The 21,150-nt window shown below is 43.4% G+C and overlaps 1 protein-coding gene across 4 annotated transcripts in view; it reads left to right on the forward strand.

The window, feature by feature from the left end:
• znf516 (zinc finger protein 516) overlaps positions 1-21,150 on the forward strand; it is a 68,572-nt gene that overhangs the window by 603 nt on the left and 46,819 nt on the right. Inside the window, exon 1 of one of the 4 annotated variants that reach the window (XM_017700606.2) lies at positions 519-985. The exons of the other annotated variants lie outside the window; for them this stretch is intronic. The gene's annotated coding sequence lies outside the window, so the exon portion shown is untranslated. Of the gene's footprint in view, positions 1-518; positions 986-21,150 lie in introns of those variants that run through there. 4 annotated transcript variants of the gene reach the window in all.

The following is a 21,150-nucleotide window of genomic DNA, read 5'->3' on the forward strand; positions in this document are numbered from 1 at the left end:
TTTCGGACTGCGTGCTAAACCACAGAGGCTGCGTTGTCGCCTGTGGAGCCTCTCGTCAGTTTCCTGACGAGCTATTTTTAGGAAGTTTCCCTCTCGGCTCAGCTCCGCCGCCGCTTGCGCCCTCACCCCTCACCGACTGAGCTCCTTCGCAGCTCGGAGGGGCCAAACTTTGAGCCCCAGAGCCTCTCGAGTCGGCCGGTCTGAAGGGGTCCTTAGTGGAGAGCACGTCGAACCGTGGAGGCTCCTCTGCGGGGTTAAGTGGTTCTCTAACCTGTTGTGGACGGTTCTTGAGGGAACACTTATTCTCCAAAGCAATAAAAGGGTCTTATTCGTCTGTCACCTATTACTGTGACTGGGTTCTCCGAGAAAAGGCGAGTTAATAACGCTTTAATTAGTTAATAAACGAGGATTAATAACAACACCGTCCAGCTTAGTCAAACTTGTTGGGCTTCTGTTGTCTTTGGGCTTTTGTGTGTGTGTGTGTGTGTGTTGGGGGGCTTGTAAGCAAAGAACAGGGTCGTAGGAAGTGTCAGCTCAGGTTGTGCAGCCTACATTGTCTTCCCCTCGGTCATTATATGTCGTATGTGCACAGTTGGTGCCTTTGTTTCTCGGCCTCACGAGTACCACATCAGGGCCTGTTTGATGACCAGGGCTGATAAATCGAAGCCCCTGTCGGGGCTACTTTGCAGTCTATTACAATTCCAGGGCGGGGCTTGGCTCCTTACTTTTTTTGTTTTGTTCGGTTCTTTTTTTTCTGCCTCCCTCTCCCAAAGCCCCCCGATGCCTGTCAGCTCGCATTTACGCTCACCAAAGCCCTGAAAGCCCTCCACAGACGCGACAACGAGCCAAAGAAGCTGCGAGGGGCTGGAGTTAGGAAGGAAACTCAAGGAATATCTCGCGGACAGCGGGCATTGAGAGAAAGGAGCTTCTTAAAGACCGTAGAACTCCTTATCTGTGGATAGGCTAGGCCACTTATACACCCACGGTAAGACAGGCTGCAGTGAAACTCAATCTCACACTTGCTACACCTTAATCTTCATGCTCTCCAACTGTAGCTCACCTCCTTCCTGGGAGCAGACAAGGCATAGTCTTTCCCCCCCCCCTTCCTTTGTCTTTCATGTCTTTTTTTATCTCAGGTCTATCCACGCCAGGTCTGTGGTAGTGATAATGGCTTTGCACTAATATGGTCTTGGCGACGATCTACCACACCTGGAAGGCTGTTGAGCTCTCTTGCAGATACAGATTACGGATAATGAGCCGTGAGCACTGACCGATCACTTGCAGCACGGGGTGAACTTGCCCGGTTCAGGGCTCAGGGGAGGGTAAGCAGGGAGCTGATGTGATGGCGTCAGCATACTGACTTAAAACGCACTGCTTTTGTGATGAGGGGCGCCTGTTTCCAACAGACGCGATGCCTTCTAACTGGACTTCATGTGTGGTAGCTCATGGGCCACGACTGGACGGTTCCCACCCAAGCGAAGCTGTTGAGATGAAGGTTGTAGACGAGTTTTGTTGTTCCTGTGGCTTTATGTAAGGCTTAATCTGTTTAAGTCAAAGACATACCTCCTTTTTAATGTGGCTCCCTGGTGAGCAATACAGTCGTTTTTTGCCCCCGAGGCTGGATAAGCTAGGACACCCGAAAAGGCACCAGAAGTGCCACGATACCAGTTTATTTGTTTTTATTCAACATTTGTTCAGCAGTGTAGCATGTGGACATTGTTAAAGCTTCCAACCAGCCCATATATGGAAACTAATCTGCTGTTTTGAACTTGAAAAAATAGCCAGCATATTGAGATATATCCATCTATGTAGCCTACAGCAGTTAGGCTCCGCCCACTCCGGCTGAAGTTATAAGTAATGTTTCATCATTCATTTGAATGAGGCAGAGTACAGGGCCAATCGGAACGTATATGTACACATATCAGTGTCACGTCATCAAACGCAGGCGGTTTATTATATAAAGGTGTAAAGAGAGGCTGAAAAATGGTCATGTAAAAATGAATTATGGCTGTTTTTGGTTCATAAAAACACAGTGGAGCTCGGAAAATGTACGAAGTGTGTACGATGTAGGCCCTTAAGGGCTGCCGACATTCATGGCATGCTCAGATTGGCGTATTCTTGTGTAACATATTATGACCACTTTAAAAATACCACATCAACCCCCCTTAAAGCTACCTAAATTACACACAGCAGTTGGGGCGTATTTGCATGGAGCAGCTCTCGAGTTAAAGTTCACTTCCCTTTTCTTTACAGCTGGAGTGGCAGGCAGTGTTTACAGCAGCGAACTGTCTTTGCGCACCTCTAGAGAAGGCCGCGCTCATCTGTGTTGACGTAGAGAAGGCGTCTCGATGCCTTATGACCTCTCTGAGCTGGTGTTAAGCTGAGGAGGAAGCACTGGCAGCTTTATGGTGATAGAAGAAGTGATTAGAAGTTTGGGGCTGTGAGATTAACCGTGAAGTTACAGAAAGCTGTATGACCTTCAGCTCGGTGTGGAGGCTCTCTGTGAATGTTTTAAGGCGGAATCGTTTGAAATGTCTGGAGAATTCAGGGGGTAATTTGCTGCCCAATGGTTCGTCGTAGAGAAACTCACCAAGTCGGATTTCTTCGCAGCCGTGGTGGAACCAGGATCGCGATGTTCACGCAAATGGCCCAAAAATGCTGATCAGATTCGCTGACAATTGGGGTGAGATAGGGCTTCAGGAATCCTAGCCATCAGGAATATTAAGGATCATGACTGTTTATAACCATTTCATGTTTTAAGGCATTGCGCGCTTCAGACGTCTGGTTCCTTTCCCCACCATTGTTAACAATTCTGACTTATAACTTCTGAATAACTATTTCTGTCCTAATCATTTAAACGACCCGTTCAGCGTTCTTCTTTTTTACCCTGAGGTCTTCTTGTGGGGGTTTCTGTATCAAAAACTGTCAAAATTCATTTTTCACTGCTTTCAATCTTAGAACTAAATAAGCTGTTTTGGTTGCTGTGCCTTTAAGACTGATTTATGTAAATGAGCTCTGCTCCGATTGGCTGTGTTTTAGCAAGCTTTATTCAAAAAGCAGTCCAGGCTGAAACACTGTGCCTTAAATGCGAGCGAGTGGAGCTACACTGAACAAATAGGTGGAGTTATGCAAATGCTTTGGTTTTTGTGACATCACAAAAACTTTGCGCTATAGCTTTTCTCTGTTAGTCTGTGTGGACTCGGGAGTGAACGGTGCATTTTGAAACTTTAACAGCGACTACATGCAAATTCTCATCGCAGAAATTGTGATTTTTTTTATTTTTTTATTTTTCTGTGATGTGGATGCCTTAATAGTGATGGAGGAAATTAGAAAAATCGGTGGGGGTTCCCCTTTTAAAGGCGGTGCTGTTTAACTCAGCGATGCCTGAATTCACCAGGGAGAGCTCACACAGCTGTCTACCGGATCTGGGTCAAGCACAGAGCTCCTACCGAGAGCGAGAAAATATCAGCACCTATAGGTTTGTGGTCCGTTTTGGCCGACGGTGAAATGACGCCACGTAAAGACGCATGTGATAATTATTTGCCTGTAGATTAGAGCTTGAACTTCTAGTGACCCAAGCACTGTTATTTGCCCAGCACGTGATCAGTATGGCTAGCGTGCATCGCGGTCTTCTAACCACTAACTTCTTCAGCTCGGCCTTCTTGGGAGGAGACTATTAACACTGCTACTGTGCCATTGAGAATGGACGTAGTAGTGGTGACTGACCAAAACAAAAGGCACAAGGGTGCCATTGTGAGGGATCAGCAGCAGATTACTGGAATTCCTTTTTTTCCACTGGCTGAATAGGCTTTTAGTACCCCCCCGCCCCCCCAGCCCCCTCATCTGGACGCACCAAAAAAAAGCTTGCATAGGCAACTTTTAATATTTTAATGCTATTGTTGTCCTCAAGCAATTTGGGCCTGTTTAGTAGCAATTATTACCATTGAGACACAACAGACCAGGGCGTTCATGTGTCAAGGTGAGGTTTCCACAGTATCGCAGGAACGTTTGCCGTTATGTAAGCGTTATGTAGCCGTTCATGAAGTTATACAAATGCACGGCACTTTCAGAAACGGCACCGGCAGAGCAGGAGGGAGGGAGAGTGCAGACAGAGAGTGAGTCACCATGTTAGTGATAGGGCTTCTGTGTCAGTTCGAGAGTCATTTGAATAAGTCGGGTTGTGATAAAGGGTTCGCTGTATGTTGCCAAGTCTGAGGACACAAAGCCAACTGTAATATCGCCTCATCTACTACCTATAGACAAATAAATCCAGAACGGCTATCTATGGTCAAAACTACTCCACTGTCCATGGGCACGTTTGAAAGGAAAAAAAAAAAAAACAAACTGAGGGAATTCCCTCGTGTCATAGTACATCTGTCTCTGACAGCGATGGCACTGGCTAGGGGTGAGCAACAATATATCACCATTCATGTGGGCGTATGCAAAATTTGGAACGCCCCCGTTCAGCTTTGTTGATTTTCTCAGCGTAGTGGGAAAAATGTCACATGGCGCTTTTCTGCGAAAGTGCCGTAACTTTTTCACAGGGCACATTTGATATTTTTCCCCCAGTGTGTTCAATTCAACAGTAGTTATGTACTAAAATGTGCAGAAGTATGTTCTCTGAGGATTTACACTCACCGGCCACTTTAGTAAAAGGTTGGACCCCTTTTACCTTCAGAACTGCTCTAATTCTTCATGGCACACTTTCAACAAGGTGTTGGAAACGTTCCTCAGAGATTCTGGTTGGTTATTTGAGCTCCTGCTGTCTTTCTATCATCTGGAACCAGTCTGCCCATTCTCCTCTGACCTCTCACATCAACAAGGCATTTTCGTCCACACAACTGACCGCTCACTGGATGTTTCCTCTTTTTCGGACCGTTCTCTGTAAACCCTAGAGATGGTTGTGTGTGAAAAACCCAGCAGATCAGCAGTTTCTGAAATACTCAGACCAGCCCGTCTGGCACCAACAACCACGTCACGTTCAAAGCCCCTTAAATCCCCTTTCTTCCCCGTTCTGATGCTCGGTCTGCACTTCAGCAGGTTGTCTTGACCACCTCTACACGCCTAAATGCACTGAGTTGCGGCCGTGTGATTGGCTGATTAGCTATTTGTGTTAACAAGTGTACCTAATAAAGTGGCAGGTGTGTGTATATTCAGCTATGACTATTGACTGGGGTGCCACAACCTTTGCAAGCATCTATATCAAGATATTTTGCTAAGGTGAGGTGATGTCAGTGCATCACATTTCGAATTGCTGTCACCATTTTTCAAATCAACCGTTCACGTTCTTGTGCATGAACTCCAGTGTAACAGGACCGAGTATGCATGAGTGATGATATCAGGATCACATCGGTACCAACAGCATCATATTTCTCTATAACTCTAACTCAGCTAACTGGAATCCCCCTTTCTCAGCAGTGGACATTTGCAACGTGCATGTACTTTATTACTGCATTTAAAACCTTTTTAATGTATCTATTTCTTAATTGTTTACTTATAAAAACGTATTTAATTTTTTTTTCAGGTTTTTAGTATCACTCTGGTGCATTTCAGCCTTTTATTCCACTTTCTACAGCGTGTGGCGTTACTCTGAAAACTGTGCATGAGGTCCAGAAGAATGGGGTGCATTTTCAAGCTGAAGCAAACCAACCATAGTGCATCTTTAACTGAACACGCCCCCTAAAACTGAGTGTCCAATCAAAGCTTAGCACCTGTAACCAGGGATAAGCACCTCAGACAAGCTTTCGGAGGTTAACACAACGTTGTAACATTGTGTGGGAAACTGTTTAATCAGCTACCCCATTTAATTTGGAGAGTGCACAAGAGGAGATATATATACAAAACCTCGTATCTCCAAAACCTCCAGAAACATGCATTACTTTCAGTGTAAGTCAATGGAACCAGGTTTTTTCCCAAGTCATTTTTGGCTGTTTCTTTTGGTTCCATCCTTCATGAAATTCACACACAGTATAAAGGCCAACAGGTGTTTTCAAATGATGTCAAAAACTGAGAACCGACAAAAATGGAGATACGAGGTTTCGCTCCGACAGCAGCGGTATATATATATATATATATATATATATATATATATATATATATATATATATATATATATATATGTATATATCTGTTGTCAGAACAAAACCTCATATCTCCAGAATGGTAACTTTACAGGAGAAGGAAAAAATCTTCTTTACTTTTAATGGAAGTCAATGGAACCAGAGTTTTAACTAAGTTATTTTAGGTATTTTCTTTTGTTCTGTTCATTAAAGAAACTTACACACAATGTAAAGGACAACTGGAAAATGGAAAATGGATGGATGGATGGATATATTTGTGTATGTATATATATATATCGCTGTTGCCAGAAGAGAACCTCATATCTCCATTTTTAAGTTTTCATTTTTTTATATAATTTGAAAATCCCTGTTTCCCTTTACATTGTGTGTGAATTTCATGATGAATGGACCAAAAGAAACATCCCAGAACGACTTGGAAAGACGTCTGGTTCCATTGACCTACATTAAAATTAAAGTAGGTTTTTTCCTTCTACTGTAAAGTTATCATTTTGGAGATTTTATATATATATAATATTATATACACGCACTTAAAAGCAAATAGCTTTGTACTTTGTGTAAATATATAAATATAGGACTTCATCTTTACCTGCATAATGTTTTAAGAAGAGTATCTCTACATTCACCTTGGTACAGGATTGCGAATTCTGTCCACTTCTGCAGTTTCTACATTTACTAGACGTTTATGTGTTGCATTGGCGGATATGCACATGAAAAATATCAGATATTGTAATCTGAAGGCTCTTTTGAGCAGTCAGCATTGCCAGGATTCCAGCTCACGACCTCATGTGATCGTGAACAGACCTGTGTTACTTGTCTAAACCTGTTTTAAATGAAACAAAGCTGGTCAGTGTTCTTTGAGCACTGACAATACCAGGATAGCCTGAGAAAGGTGAATTTATCATGACAACAATGTTATATTATTTCTACCCCGGCACTGACTCTCATCAATTATCTTCTCCTTTATTTCTCCAGCAGCATCTTTAGGAATGTTCTGCATGTCAGCTCCAGCTTGTTTTCTCCAGTATGAGCACACTAATTGAACAGTCTGTCCTGACCGCACTGCACTTCTGGTCATTTGACAGGGGAGCTGGCACCACTGCTGAGCGGCTCGGGCCACGAGTGGCCAACATGTGGGTGGTAATCCAGCTATTAGGGTAATCTGCTCAGTCCGCCTATCAATAGCGAGTACGCCCAGGCTCCAGGCACAGACCCTGTTTCGGCGAAATTAGGGCTGAAGGGGGTAAAAAAGATATGATTTAATCGCTGGTGTTAAGTGGAGGGGGATGGGGGCTGTGCATGAAGATTTAATTTGCTGGGTTAAGATGCCCAGTTTGGGCGACAGCAGATGTTCAGCTTTAGTTTGCTTATAATGATCATGACCGTTTGTGGATTTATTGATGTACGACACTGTAAATGCAGCAGAATTCTACGTGTGTTGTTTGGACGAAAATGAAGATTAATATATCGCTGTTGTCAGAAGAAAACCTCGTGTCTCCAAAACGGTGACTTTACAGGAGAAGGAAAAAACCTCCTTTACTTTTAATGGAAGTCAATGGAACCAGACGTCTTTCCAAGTCATTTTGGGCCGTTTCTTTTGGTCCAATCATCATGAAATTCACACACATTGTAAAGAACAACCGGCATTTTCCGATCATGAAAAACTGAAAAAGAGGTTTTGCGGTTTCTACTGTTTTTAGCTTTGCAGTGTACTGTAGTCCATGTGTACAGCATTGAATTTAGAACCATTTGTCACTGTGTAATTAGACCTCTGCATTTAACCCACCCGTGCAGTGAAACACCCACATACATGCGCACTAGTGAACACACACACTAGGGGGCAGTGAGCACACTTGCCTGGAGCGGTGGGCAGCCCTATCCACAGCACCTAGGGAGCAACTGGGGGTTAGGTGTCTTGCTCAATGGCACTTCAGTCATGAGCTGTCAGCTGAGGGGATCGAACCAGCAACCTTCTGGTCACAGGGCTGGTTCCCTGACCTCCAGCCCACGACTGCCCCAACATTGTCATAGAGTCAGAAACCACATAAGTGTGTCGTTGTAAGTATGTACTGGTTTAGTCATGCAGTTAACACCATGCTAATGAACGTCTGCCAAACCACAGTAAGCGTCTGCCAAACCACAGCTAAAAGTCTAGCTACTTAAGTAGCTACTTTTCAGCTTTCGTGCTTTGCAATACAAAAATGACAGGAGCACCTGATATTTGATAAATGACAGGCCTGAATCAGCACGACTTTTACTGCCTGTTGAACCGTGTACTGAACACACAACGCTGCTAATATGCAAACACGTTTTATGTCCCTGGATGTTTATTCAGTGACAAGCATGGTGCACTTAAGAGGACGAAGCAGATAATCAAATTTCATGCTAATGTAGGATCTGATGTAGGCTATATTCAGAGTGCAGATGCCTTTTTATAAAGTCAGGCCTTATCCTCATGCATCCAGGAGTAACCCCCCCTCCCACAGCATTTACAGTGATTGATTACAAGCCAGTGGTGAGAGAAGGCAATGATGTAGAAGCAAACAGTAGACAGACAAAAGGAACTCATCTCTATCACCATTCAGTCACACACATCTGCAGAAACCTGGCCGTTTGATAATGAAACAGATGCAGTCTGACGTTCCTACGTTGGCATTAGGAAAGACAAGGCGTGCTCGCTGTAACCTACATGGAACCTACAAAACCCTGTAGCCATAATGCAGGCAAATCATTACAGTACCCGATAAACATTAATCACAAGGGAGTACGTCGTATGAAATCACACTGCCCATCATGTAATCATGAAACCAAAGTTCTTTAAAAAAGGAAAATACTTTGGATTGCATTTGTTATTATGCGACCCTTATTAGTCCCACAACGGGGAAATTTCAGCTCCGCATTTAACCCATCTAGTGAATGCACACACAAACACTAGGAGGCAGTGAGCACACCTGCCTGGAGCGGTGGGCAGCCCTATCCGCAGCGCCCGGGGAGCAGGTGGGGGTTAGGTGTCTTGCTCAAGGGCACTTCAGTCTTGTGCTGTCGGCTCTGGGGTTCCCTAACCTCCAGCCCAGGACTGTCCACACTTACAGAAGTGTGTACTAGAGTTTGTATGTAAAGTCTTTATAATTCATAAGCGGAAACAAATGCTGCAAAACTGATGCTTCAAAAATGACAAAGATGGTTTCAGAACCGATAAACAATAAACATGCAGACACGGAAATATGAACTTTTTGCATTCATTGGAAAAAAAATATCCCGTAGAGAAGAAAGTGATGTGTGAAGATTAACAAGTTTGTGCTATATAGCATTTATTTATAACTTTGTTTTAATATTTCCCTACAACAACAGAAAGTACAGCATTGTACATTTTTATTTTTTTGACACAACATCAGACACAACAACAGCATCAGTCTATAAGCTTCGGCGTCTGCTGAGTCTCTTTGAACTGGATCTGTGGATGTAAGCTTCATGTTTGGAGCTGAATGTTTAAAGGAACGCAAAGATTCAAGGTGAAAATAAACCACAGCAAATAAAAAAAAGTTAGGTCATGTCTTATTTGTACTATATATGGGTTCTGTTGGTTTCCACCTCTGTAGGGGGAGGTGTAAATATTTAGTAAGTGGTAAATGCTGGTTTGTGTGGTGCAGCCCCTTGTGATCAGCAGTGCACAAACTGGAACGTAGGAAACACTACACGACTACTTTTAAACTTATGTACAGGTGGTGCAACTGGCCCACTGTATCCTTATCAAACTGAATGTGTTTCCTCTGATATGTTCAGTCTGGCCGAGAGGGTCACTGATCATAGCATTTAATGGCCAGTTCCAAATTCTTTACAGCCAGTTTTATAGTTTAAATTTGTAAGCCTTAAATAAATAAGTTAATACATAAATAAATGCCTGAAGCTCACACTATATGGGCTAAGCACATTTCCAGAACGCTCTGGTCGCCAAAACTGCAACGTAAATATCACTATTTGCTTTTTTAATGAGCCAAACTGGCAATTTTTAAAAATGTAAAATCTCAATGTCTGTTTACAGCTGCACTACGTAAGTTTTGGGGATTTGGAGACCTCTCTGGTAGAAATGTGCAATGGCATGCAACATGCGAATCAGCGTTTTATGTAAAGTGGGTGGTGCTTTGGCCGCCTCCCCCGATCAGAAGAATCAGAGGATTGAAAGAGAATTCAAAGAGAACTCAGTCAAAACCCGGTGAAGGACGCATCTTCTGAGGATGTGAGTGAGTTATCTACTATTGTGCTCAAATCTTCATCAGTATTGTGTTGATTCTGAGATCATTTGAGGCCTAAACATCGATCCAGAGTGACAATAATAAATAAATATGAATGGCATGGTGTGGAAAAACTCCCAACCTGACTTTAAATGATTATTACAGGCTTTACAGGGAAGCTCACGGCAGCACATGCTCACCCTATTTTAGCCTGCTTTCATTCTCCTGACTCAGTAATGATTCTTCTTTCAGTTTTAGCAGAAACGTCTTACAAAGTGCTGCATTTAAACGAAGAGGCGACTGGCGATTTAGCGCAATGAGTAAAGAATGATTAGTTAATGCGATTTTGATACAGGGGTAGCAGCAGCATTCAAATACAGCGCAACTGCTCTTACCTGCCCCATAAATCAGCCAAAATGAAAATAATAAGCTGTCGGATTGCTGATCGCGTTTTGAGCATCATCTGTTTCCAATGTCAGCAGATCCTGAACGAGCCTCTTGTGTGGCCTATACTCTCAGTTATTTTCCAATATGTGTGTACATGTGTGCGTTGGATCTGGTGTCAGCTGTTTTGGGCTCTCGCTTGGGCTGATGACTGGTGGTGGGCTTGGCACTGACAGTGTTGGCAGCAGTGGGCAGTGTGAGTGAGAGAGAGAGAGAGAGGTCGACAGAGAGAGAGAGAGAGAGAGAGAGAGAGAGAGAGAGAGAGAGAGAGAGAGAGAGAGAGAGATGGCTAAGCCCGGACACAGCAGTAGCTCACACACCAAAGCATGGCAGTGTGTAGACGTGTAGGCAGTGTGTTAAGCATTCCAACTGAAACAGGTTGCTGCTGCTCTGAGTATCTGTGCCTGCTTGAGCCATTTCACATGACTTCACAGGGGACGCCGTTCATTACAGCTCCTTCCACATCAGTTGGGTTGTAAAAACGGGTAGAATTGTTCCTACACTGGCGTGACAGCTTATCGTACCTATCAAATTCCTACCCTCTCCATTTCTTATTAAGCTAGCATCTCGACACCTCCATCACAGTGGCACACAAAGCAGATATGATGTTAGTGGTGGTTGGTTAGTGTAGTGGTTAACACCTCTGCCTTCTACACTGTAGACTGGGGTTCAGTCCCCTACAGGGCAAACGACCTACGCTATAACAATAAGAGTCCTTGGGCAAGACTCCTAACACTCTCTTCGCCTACTTGTGTAAAATGATCAAATTCTAAGTCGCTCTGGATAAGAGCGTCAGCCAAATGCCAGAAATGTAAATGTTAAGAGAAATCGCGGGCATCACTGGCGAGAGTGACATTGTATAATTCATCATTAGCCATTTCTCATCTTCAAACTATGTGTAGAAAGCGCAGATTCTAAACTAACACTCCATACCATCTTTGTGGTTGTCAGCAAAAGAGCATTGCCCATCATGGAATGAAGCAACTTAAGTGCTGAAGAAAAAAGAAAATATTTTGACTGGACTGCTCTGTTTTTGTGAAAGTGTGTATAAAGTCAGCTCCAGCTTCTCGTTCACATTTTCCCCGTTCCACCTTAAATGGTGGAGCAGTTACATTCAGCCCCCCTCAGGCACTCTTTAAGGTGGAACGGGGAAAATTTGAACGAGAAGCTGGCGAATGAGAAGCTGACCTCAGCTTCATTGAAAAGGTGAACGCTGAGATATTTTGGAAGAAACTGGGTAAGTTTCCTGTCAGAGATGTGAGAAAAACCGCTATAGCTGAGCTAAATCTTCAAGCAGAGCAAAGTAAGTATTATATATAATTATATTATTATATTTTCTAGCTTATGTTAGTACATCAGCACATACTGGTACATATTTACAGCCGATGTGGTAAAATGGACTCAAAATGTTGGGGCTCCCAAGGTGGGTTGATTGTTGTTGAAACGCTCTTCTTAACATCCAGGTTGCCGAATTCTGAGTCAGGGCAAAGCTCAGATATGCCGTTATGCAGTTTACATTACATTAATGGCACTTGACTGATGCTCTTATCCAGAGTGACTTACAATTTGATCATTTTACACAGGTAGGTGTTACGAAGGTGGTGTTAGGAGTCTTGCCCAAGGACTCTTATTGGTATAGTGTGAGGTGCTTGCCCTGGTGGGGGATTGAACCCCAGTCTACAGCGTAGAAGGTAGAGGTGTTACCCACTACACTACACTATAAACTAGAGTTTGCTGGAACTTTCAACATCATCTGGTCAAACAAATGGCTAACTAACTCTTCACTCACTCGTCGTTTACAAGCTAAAACATAGGAGGTGAAAAAGACTAGGTAGGTAGAAGCTAGTTAGCCAGTAATATTGGCAAAGGTGAGGGCCGATTAGTCTTTCCTTGTCTAGACATCAAGCAACACACATCCTACCACTGGTTTCTGTGGTCTTGTTCTGGGTTTAATCTAATCCACTACGAGAAGCTGAGCAGTGCTGGGAGTCACCGAGCGCCACACGTGTGCACCGTCGTTAAAATCGATGGTTTCGAATTGTGGATGCTACGTTAAGGGTTAACTGGCCCTTCCACATGAGCACACCATCACCAACGCTGTGGCTCAATAAAGATTAAAAGCTGCAGCTTTTATTCCGACTGCAGGAGCTTGTTGGCGGCATGGTGGAGCTCATGAGAAAGCCAGGGCAGGTCCAGTTCCCAGTGCATTTGCCTGATGAAAATGACCTCAGCCACAGAATACCGCTGATGTTGTCACCGCACTAAAAAAGCCTTTCTGTAAAAATGCATTTCTGACGGTCCTCAAAACCTGCTAAGTGCCTGATCCCAGTGTGCTTTTCTCTGTTGTGTCATTTGCTCAGTGAACTGACTGCATGTGGATGTGAACTAATTGGAGCCTTGGGGATGTCAAGGACTTGTTCCCTTCAATTATTCACTGTTCTGCTTTGCCGTTCGTCACTCTATTTCATGGCACGCTTTAAGTATTCCAAGGTACAAACAAACGAATACGCCGAAGTGCACGGCGTCGTAAAATGTTATTGTAAAGGAACAGTAGTTCAGGATCAACAGCTTTGGGCTTAGAGAGCGAAACGCATTCCTCAGCGTGAAAAACCGACGAGGAATATCAACAAATCTGTGCGCCCCGACATCTGGCCCTGTGAGAAAGCACGCAGAGTTTATTATTAGCAGCAACTCCAGGGATTTCTCTTATCCAAAGGAATAAAGTCACCATTCAGACCAAACCCTCCCATGTCAAGTCTGATTAGAACCTTGTGAATGATAATCATTCAAGGTGGCGGTTTAGCTTTTGGAAGTACATGTATGGTAAATCTGTTGGAGCATAACCAGGCTTTCTCTCAGGCTTCTCAAAGTAGGCTTCTGTTAATGTTCTCTCACACTCACCGGCCACTTTATTAGGTACACCTAAGTAAGTAAGGTACTTGCTAGTGAAAGGTTGGACCCCCTTTTGCCTTCAGAACAGTCTTAATTCTTCGTGTCTCACTTTCAACATGGTGTTGGAAACGTTCCTCAGAGATTTTGGTTGGTTATTTGAGTTCCTGCTGCCTTTCTATCATCTGGAACCAGTCTGCCCATTCTCCTCTGACCTCTCACATCTACAAGGCATTTTCGTCCACACAACTGACCGCTCACTGGATATTTCCTCTTTGTCGGACTGTTCTCTGTGAACCCTAGAGATGGTTGTGCGTGAAAATCCCAGCAGATCAGCAGTTTCTGAAATACTCAGACCAGCCCGTCTGGCACCAACAACCACGCCATGTTCAAAGCCCCTTAAATCCCCTTTCTTCCCCGTTCTGATGCTCGGTCTGCACTTCAGCAAGTCGTCTTGACCACCTCTACATGCCTAAATGCACTGAGTTGCAGCCGTGTGATTGGCTGATTAGCTATTTGTGTTAACAAACAACTGAACAGTGGCCGATGAGTGTATATTGTTTATTAATTGTTATCTTGATTTAGGTTTTTTGCGGTACTAATATTTGCAAGGCTGCAATATGCAAACGAGCCTCGAACCAGTCCCAGTATTTTAACTATCTGCTGTGGGCATCGCGACTAATCACATTTCCAGATAAGTGTAGCATTTAAATAAAAACGAAAGTAAAACTGAACTAAAACTAAACTTAATTTGCTGAAAATAGACCTGTCACGAATGTGACACAGTGGCTTATCCTGCCATATTAAGTTATTGCGATTAACAATTGATTAATTAATTGTTCAATGAATTAATAAAACAATGAATTAATTGTTCATGCAGTTATAAAAGTCTAAAGTGGCTAAACTGCTGTTCATACTTAGCAGCTCGTAAATGAGGACAGAAACAGCTCGAGCTCAAATAAACAAACATTTCTCACCAGCGCCCTCTAGAGATGTTATTCACATTTACGGCGTTTGGCTGACGCTCTTATCCAGAGCGACTTACAGTTTGATCATTTTACACAGGAAGGCCAAGGTGGTGTTAGGAGTCTTTCCCAAGGACCCTCATTGGTTTAGTGCAGGGTGCTTACCCAGGTGGGGATTGAACCCCAGTCTACAGCGTAGAAGGCACATGTGTTAACCACCTCACTAACCAACCACTATCATTAATAAATACCTTTTTAAAAACCATATTTCATGGTTATTATGACAGACTATGTGTTATTATGCTTTTCTGAGCATATCATGGATATCGTCCGTACTGAAAACGCACTGGCTAACTACATGTTTCAGTACAATTAGACCATAATCGACCAGAAAGTCGAAATTAGTACATTTGTTTGCTTTGTCGATAGTACAGTTCCTGGCACAAGTCCAAACAGCTGTTTAAATTTTCTCAGAATTGCTCACGGGGGCCCCCTAGTGGTTTGGGCCCCAGGATGTGTCCCTGAGAGCCGTTGGGTGATCCGGGCCTGATAACAAATCACATTGTGAATCTCGTGGATCGTGAAAACCACTGGCATCACAACTGCCATATGAAGCAATATAAACGTACAGTACTAGTATTTTTTCCATTTCGTGCTTCCCTGCCATTGAGTACAGTTCCACGCTATATTCTTCCTGTATGGTTTGCCATTCAAAATGCTACCAATGAGGGGAATCAAAGCAGCTGCTTGTTCGAATGGCTGGTTTGAATGTAGGGATTGTGCATGTTTTGCTTTCACCCTAGCTGAATCCCAGCCCCCCCCCCCCCCCCCCCCCCCATCACTGAGGACCAACAGCAGCTCTCTCTGAATTAACAGCATCTCTGTTCTCGTCATTTAGCATTTCTGAAAACTTTGAGGAGGCACAATACTACTACTGTCCCTGCTGCACACTAGCCTCTGTTTTACCTATTCTAGAACCACTGCATCTGTAGAACGGTGTCCTTGGCCTGGAAAGGAGTATGAGCAGCATTAGTTCACTTCTTTGGCAGGCCGAGATTAAATGCCATAATCCCACTGATTTTGGCAGCAGACGTCCAGCTGGAGTGGCTCAAATCCCTCAGGGCCTGAGGTGCAGGAGCTCTTAAAGACACTAGCCTGTGGTTTTACATCTACCAAGATCACAAGAACAGCGTTTGTCTCCAACCCAACCCAGATTTCCGTGTCAGCGCATGTTCTGTTCTGAGTGGTTTTTACATTTACAGTTCACTAAGGGATTTAAAGGTATGTACAGTGTAATGTAAAAGTAACTAGGCCCATTCATGGTTGCTGTTTGTGAGGCTTTAAGTGGGACGTCACATGTGCTCAGATAGGGTTTCTGGTGCTCACTTTCTTTTGCAACGCGTGGCCCGCTACACTGCCCCAGGCCACTGTGTTCTATTTCTGATCAGGCTTTGTTCAGAGGCAGCCCCGGTTTTAATACGGGAGGCAGTTCCTACTGTCAGTGTCCAAAGATGAGGGCTGAGACAGTTGGTATTTTGAATTGTCCTGCTAGCCTTTTGCATTAAGAACCAAGTATTATGGATAGATGTATTGATTATGTATTGATCACATACACTCACTGGCCACTTTGTTCAGTTGCTTCTTAACACAAATAGCTAATCAGCCAATCACACGGCCGCAACTCACTGCATTTAGGCATGTAGAGGTGGTCAAGACGACTTGCTGAAGTGCAGACCGAGCATCAGAACGGGGAAGAAAGGGGATTTAAGGGGCTTTGAACGTGACGTGGTTGTTGGTGCCAGACGGGCTGGTCTGAGTATTTCAGAAACTGCTGATCTGCTGGGATTTTCACGCACAACCATCTCCAGGGTTTACAGAGAACGGTCCAAAAAGAGGAAACATCCAGTGAGCGGTCAGTTGTGTGGACAAAAATGCCTTGTTGATGTGAGAGGTCAGAGGAGAATGGGCAGACTGGTTCCAGATGATAGAAAAGCAACAACAACTCAAATAACCAACCAACATCTCTGAGGAACGTTTCCAACACCTTGTTGAAAGTCACAAATTTCCTCAAATTAAATGACGGGAAAACAGAAGTATTGGTTCTGGGTTCTCAAAAGGTTGCTGATAACCTAAAGAAGGAACTTGGGTTATTGGCTTCACAGATAAACCCTTATCCCAGAAACCTCGGAGTCATCTTTGACTCAGATCTTAATTTCTCAATGCATATAACAAAGCTGGTGCAGGCCTGTTATTTTCAACTGAGAAATATTGCCAAAATCAAGAAAATGCTCTCCTTCCAGGACACAGAGAAGATCATTCATGCTTTTGTATCATCACGACTTGATTATTGCAATGCACTGTTTACATGTCTTAATCAAGGGGTAATGGCACGGCTGCAGCTGGTTCAGAATGCAGCTGCCCGGGTACTTACCGGGACTAAAAGAAGGCAGCATATTACCCCTGTACTGGCATCTCTACATTGGTTGCCTGTTGTTTTTAGAATTCAGTTCAAAATTTTGGTTTTAACATACCAGGCGGTGCACGGTGATGGGCCAAAATATATTTCAGAGTTATTATCACCGTATCCTAGTACCAGATCACTAAGGTCATCTAGTCAGGGGCTCTTAGTGGTCCCTAGGACAAAACGGAAACGAAAGGGAGATTGTGCTTTTTCTGTGTATGCCCCCAAGTTGTGGAATGCTCTGCCTTTGGATGTTAGACTAGCTGGATCAAAGGACATTTTTAAAGGAAGACTCAAAACACATCTCTATTCATTAGCTTTTGGTCACAGGTGATGCTTTTGTTATTTATTGGATAGTGCTGCATTGTTTTTATGGTTTTATGTCAGCTTTATGTTGTTTATGAATATAGCTGTACTGTTTTTATAGTTATATGTATCTGTTTTGTTTTATCATTCTATTTTTAGTACTTGTTGTTTGTGAAGCACTTTGTAGCTGTGCTTAGAAAAGTGCTATATAAATAAATGTTTACTTACTTACTTACTTACTTACAAAGAATTAAGGCAGTTCTGAAGGTAAAAGGGGCCGTGTGTGTGTGTGTGTGTGTGTGTGTCTACATTGTGTTTTGTTTTTTTACAGTGAAGACATTCTTAAAGCTCCCAAATTAATCCATCTATTTTGGAATCTTTGCTTAAGCTATGCTTAAAAATAAAGAGCCCATTGCGCTTAAACACTTAACCCCAGTTAATTGAACCTTTAACTCAAATTAATCAGGAGCAGTTATACTTTTCTTAATGAAACACGCAGCTCCTTATGTTCTGATGAGATCCACAACATGCTCCAGATAGTGTATTGTTTATCACGACAATAATAGAATAGTGTCCATATTTTCCACCGCCGCTTTGTGCAGTGCCATAGAATAACCCTTTAATGGATGGTAATCTGGAGCAGGGGTTCCCAACACATTTAACACCGTGGACCAAACCGAAGCCCACTGTGGTTTTCACGGAGCTTTGGAAGGTTTGGTGTGTGCTGGTGGCACAACTCACGTGATCAGCCTGTCGTTTGGTGCTGGTCTCCAAAGTGTGAAGGAGCTGGACTTCTTCAAGGCTTCGTTGTCTGGCTTCTCTCCGAAAACCACACACGATGGATTTATGGCAAATTAGCGTTTTATGTATTGAATAGTGCTTTTCCTTTTTCGGCGTCTCGAGGTTTAACCCCAGTAAAAAGTTTGATGTTTTCAGGTTTTTTTTATTAATCCATCCATTTTGGAATCTTTGGAAGGCGATGCTTAAAAGCCAAGGGCCCATTGCGCTTAAACACCAGTTAATTAAACCTTCAACTCAAATGAAATAGGAGCAGTTATACTTTTTCGGAATGAAACACACAGTTTCTTATGTTCTGATGAGATCCACAATATGCTCCGGAAAGTGTATTGTTTATCATGATAATAATTTTTTAAATGGTAACTGAAAGCAGCCGTCAGCAACGCACATCAATCAATCAATCAACCTTCATCTGAACTTTGAGGGAACTTTGTACTCGGAGTACATCGAGGGAGACCCTGATTTACAATGTAGCCAAGCCAATACAGAGATCAGCGATTGAGAAGTTAAAACGGAAAATCATAACAAATGCTAAAAGTATTAATAATCATGGCAGTAAATTTAAAAAATGTTAAAATGACACCAGTATAGCAACATAATAAATGAGATAAAATAAGGATACATATACATTTATTTATTTAATTAATTATAGCAAAAGATGTAACACTATAGCTCAGCAATATTAACATAAATAAGTCAACAATAACTAAAAACATCAAAAAGGCACTTTAAAAGGTGAGTAAACTGAAGTAAAACAGTTGCAGGCCCACATGTTTAAAATGACATATTGAACGATATTTTTGTGTAATCTATTGGACTAAATAAGCCTTAAATAATAAAAAAAGATATAATAATATTGATTACATTAAGAGTAGAAATGAGCAGATCAGAGGGACGGTGAAGGTGGAGCAGTTTGGAGATAAAGCCAGAGAGGCCAGGTTGAGATGGTTTGGACATGTGTTGAGGAGGAATAGTGGATATATTGGGCAAAGAATGTTGGAGATGGAGCTGCCGGGTAGAAGGAGAAGAGGTAGACCTCAGAGAAGGTTTATGGATGTAGTGAAGGTGGATATGGAGATGGTTGGTGTGAAAGCAGAGGAGGCAGTGGATAGGGCAAGATGGAGGCAGATGATCCGCTGTGGCGACCCCTAAAGGGAGCAGCCAAAAGAAGATAATAATATTGATTACATTAATGACTATAATAAAGTGTCATTCAGTAGTTGGATTATTAACCCTGTGCTCACTGCTCACCGGCCTGGTATCAAGAGATCCACAGTGTGTACCGGTCCACAGGCTGGTGGTTGGGACCCTCTGCTTTAGAGAACCATGTTTTGCTGTGGGTTGTCCGAGTGTGAAGAACCACTTAAGGAACTTCCACCCAATGTAAATCTTCCAGGAAGGCCCCTTAGGTTGCCTTTTTAGGGAGGCGAATGTGGTTCTTCTGTGGCTTTCCTCCAAGAACCTTTCGTAAGGATGTGTACATGATTCTCTGTAGTTCAGTTGAGCCTGTATTTCTTGTTTCTCCTTTAATCGGTAAAGATTCTCCCACAAACTCCTACAAAGTCAAGAGATTCGGTGGCTGATGGGAGTCTATAGAGTAAATACGCCAATAAACAAACATACAGTGACATTCAGTGGCTGTTTTCTCTGCAGCCACCCCTGTTTAATCTGCTTTGTTGCGTAAGACAGTGCAGTGGAAGGAAGCTGTTGCTCAAATGGCCTGTTACTCAGAACCGCCTGTGGACGTTACGCTTAATTAATAACCTCCAATATGTCAACGCACCGCAGTCATTCCTCTCTGAGTGCTGCTGTTCCTGTGTTATTGTTGTTGGTAAGAGTGGCAAAGTGAAACTTTGCCCCTGGAGGATGGGTTGTAGGCATCCTCTCCACTGCCCCCATCCAAATTCCGCCCCATTGTTGCACTCGGCCGCTCACTTCATAAACAGGAAGTCGAAAACTCTCGACTTTTTAGTAAATGTACCACACACACACACACACACACACACACATGCACAAGACAGATGGTAGATGGGGTTAGAAAGATAGACCTTCTGTGAACAGACCAGAAACAGGAACAAAGAGAAAGGGATGGCATTAAGAGTATTAGATTACCGTTTCTTGCCAGGCATCCTAGAGAAAACCGGCTCTTTTAGGAAACCTAAGACAGTTCTTGCATCAGAGATGGCAGCGTTGCACCCCGAGGCCAAATGTATAGTTTAAAAATCTTTTTTTCCTTTTTATTTTATTTTTCCAGAAATCCATAACATGACAGTTGAAATTCGATTCCACGACAAATCGTCCCTCCAGAATCCGCCTGAAGTCATATCTGTAACCGTAGCCTGAGCAGAGGAAATGCCATCTTGTTATGATTGGGAGCACATGTGTCATAGCGCTGTTTTCCCCCAGCTAGCTTCATTGTTCTGCTATGATAAACAGTGCTCGGAGAGCGAGAGACGCCACCGTGTGACTCAGCATTAATAAATAAACGCGGAGCGAAACAATACGGATGGGGCCGTGAGAACGGCATCTGGCCGCTGGCCCTCTCGCTGCCTCCATGACCGCGATCAAGTCTCTCGCCAAGGACAGATCTTCTCACAGAGGACGGCAGACTGCTGCTGAGGAAGTGTGTCCCTCTTGGGCGGCCTTCAAGGTCACTAAACCCTGAAGGTTGGCTGCGTGTAAAGCGCACGCAGTATCGTCCTTTCGGAAACAGTCAAGTGTTCGGTGAACATGCAAATGATGGAGAGTTGCTGCAGTGTTCACCGTTATCACCACATTTGGGTCGCACCTAAGCTCACAAGCAGCCGTTATGTTGCACTGAAGAAAGGCCTTTGAGCGCAGACTGCGGGAGAAATTCTACCAAACGCTCTTTTGGCCAACAAGCTGGGACAGAAATACACAGCACTCATGCCGGCTCATCAGTGAAGGTGTTTTATTTATTGGTACTTTTACATAGGGATCATGTTACCACAGGACAT

The sequence above is a fragment of the Pygocentrus nattereri genome, chromosome 1 (assembly GCF_015220715.1).
Source record: "Pygocentrus nattereri isolate fPygNat1 chromosome 1, fPygNat1.pri, whole genome shotgun sequence".
Lineage (NCBI taxonomy): Eukaryota > Metazoa > Chordata > Actinopteri > Characiformes > Serrasalmidae > Pygocentrus > Pygocentrus nattereri.